Here is a 2,629-nt window from a genome sequence, read left to right as displayed (position 1 = left end):
CCAATGACTATTAGAAGTGTAGATAACACATCAATCTAGAATCGTGTAACTATAAAAATTGCTTTGTTTTTTTTTTTTCTTTCATTAGAAGGAACAGGTAATAACACTGAGCTTGAAAAAATCTTGACTGCATTCTTTTGTAATAATAATAATAATTTTCCTTTGAGCAGGAGGAATTGTCCAGTTAACAACTGTTCATAGATCTCTTGAAACCTTTACTTTGTAGTGTTGCTTATTGAAGTAGGCACGTGAGCTTACCAGAAGCTTCCTGTCTCAGGTACAGATACCAGTACACTTCATTCTTTTGATGAACCTCGTTTAAAGAATGTGAAAACTATTAAAAGTGGTGAAGCCTTGTTTTTCTTTGCACTGCAGGAAATTCTGACAGCCTCAACATCCTCCCATGAGCAAGTCATCCCAGCCCAGGTGTCACTTGGCCTTGCTATACACCTGGATTAGGCAGCAGGGCAGTCCTCACAGACAGGTGTGTGCATGAACACCATTGATGTGCATGAATCCATCAGTAATCTCTCCAGGAATGTGCAGACTGATTGATAAAAGTGCAGGTTGCAAACTTCCAGACAGATGGCTACACTATTCAGAAGTGTCCTGGGACCTCTGGGGGTGTCACAGCACCTTGGAAGCCCTGGGGAAAATCACATGCAGACCTTCAGGATAATGTTTTCTTTAGCTGCAGAGCCACTCCCTACCTGCAGAACATCTCCAGCAAGTCTGTATTTGCTTTCCAAGCAGTGAAGCGCTGCAGACTAAAGACACCCTAGGAAAAATGCCTTCTGAGACAACTGATCAATTTTTCACTTTGCCCTTTATTCTCTTGGAGGTCAGCTGCTGTTGTTGCTTCATGAACGAAGCCTAAATCTGCTTAGTAGTGTAGAGCTGATTTGCAAAATTCAAATTTCCAGCAAGTTGTGTGCCAAGAAAGATTCCACAAGACGCTCTTGTAGAGACTTGCCTTTACCACTGTGTTAGCAAGATCTGCTTTATCCTCCAGGACACTGAAAACAGCACTATCCAGCTACTCCCGGACGGATTTAATGATTGCAAAAGTGATAAAAGTTTCAGATTTTTTTCTTAGATGTGAAAAGCAGTAGCATTATTTTGCTTCTTTTCTACATCCCAGCCTATGTAAAGGCACAGCATATGTCAAGGAACCTACAGGGCAGCAGCACGAAGGTAGGATGCTGAGCACTGCCAGTGCCCTTCACTTTCACCAGTACTTGAAGCCGAAGAAAGTTTGGTTAAATTTCAGTCCTCCAGCAAGCTGATACCAAGCCTGGGTTTGTTTTTCTAATCAAGAACTAACCAAATGCATGAAAGTTAGGCTTCTTGACATTGTCTTTATGAGATAAGAGATGGCTACCTCTCTTCCTACTCTGTGTTACAGACAAGGTGAGGAGGAAATCACATTAGCCACGAGTGTCCTTATTAATGGAACAGGGGAGAAGCCAAAGAAGGAGGTGAACAGTACAGTGGGCATCCAGATGAGGCTGTGTTTTGGAAACAGATGGCACTTCCAGTCCTCTCTAATGGAGGTGAGGGAGTAGTTTGAGGGGCACGTTCTCAGTGGAAATTATGCCTTAAACATTTATCACTTGTGCTGCACTTGAGCTTTGTGCACCCTGCAGGACTCAGCAGACACAAGCATTTGTGATGCCAACAGGTGAACAGGATTTACTTTCTGGATACTTTTAGTGGGAGACAGGGGAGAAGTGCACAAGATAGCTGTATCTCATCCGTTGTTGTAGATAGCTGTATCTCATCCGCAGGGTTGTGCTGATGTCAGCACAGCCCAGAGGAGCAGAGCGGGGAAGGGAGCCCAGGGCCAGGCGGGGAGCCAGGACAGCAGCGCGGGTGGCTCACCCGGATCGGGCGATCCACAGAACCCAACCTGAGCGTGCCCTGGAGCCGGCGGCAGGGGAAGGGGGGGGGCGCGGGTGGCCCTCCGGGATGGGCCGATCCACAGAACCCAACCTGAGCGTGCCCTGGAGCCGGCGGCAGGAGAAGGGGAGGCTGGCTGGGGATCAGCGGGTGCGATACGGTGAGAGGAGTCAATATTCAGTTAAATCTTAACCTTGCTTTGTATTTCCCCAGGGATGGACGCCTGTGACGTTAAAAGGAAACCGTTTCAACACTTACTTTATGCATTTAAAAATCAGGGAATGCGCTCACACAGATCAGCTCTCGCGTAGCAGCACATCAAACACTCAATCCTGAGTCACAGTATCAAGGAGGTTGGAAAGGACCTCTGATATCATCGAGCCCAACCCATGACCCGGCACCACCGTGTCAGCTGGACCACGGCAGTGAGTGCCATGTCCAGTCTTTCCTTAAACACCTCCAGGGACGGTGACTCCACCAGACCCCTGGGCAGCCCATTTCAGTGCCTAATCGCCCTTTCTGTGAAGAAATTCCTTCTAATGTCCAAAATTCTTCCTAATGTTTAGACTGCACAAGATACGCAGGAAGCCCTGCGCGCACGCCGCACTCCGAGGTTTTGTGAGGAAATTCGATCTTTCCCACATTTAATGACCTTTAATGACATTATGGCTCTGGCGCCCAGCAGGGGGCGCTGCCCAAGGGCGCCGCCGCAGCGCAGGCCCGCGCATGC

This window comes from Corvus brachyrhynchos, unplaced genomic scaffold, assembly GCF_000691975.1.
Source record: "Corvus brachyrhynchos isolate BGI_N302 unplaced genomic scaffold, ASM69197v1 scaffold11, whole genome shotgun sequence".
Classification (NCBI taxonomy): Eukaryota; Metazoa; Chordata; class Aves; order Passeriformes; family Corvidae; genus Corvus; species Corvus brachyrhynchos.
Note: the sequence above shows the minus strand (reverse complement) of the source record.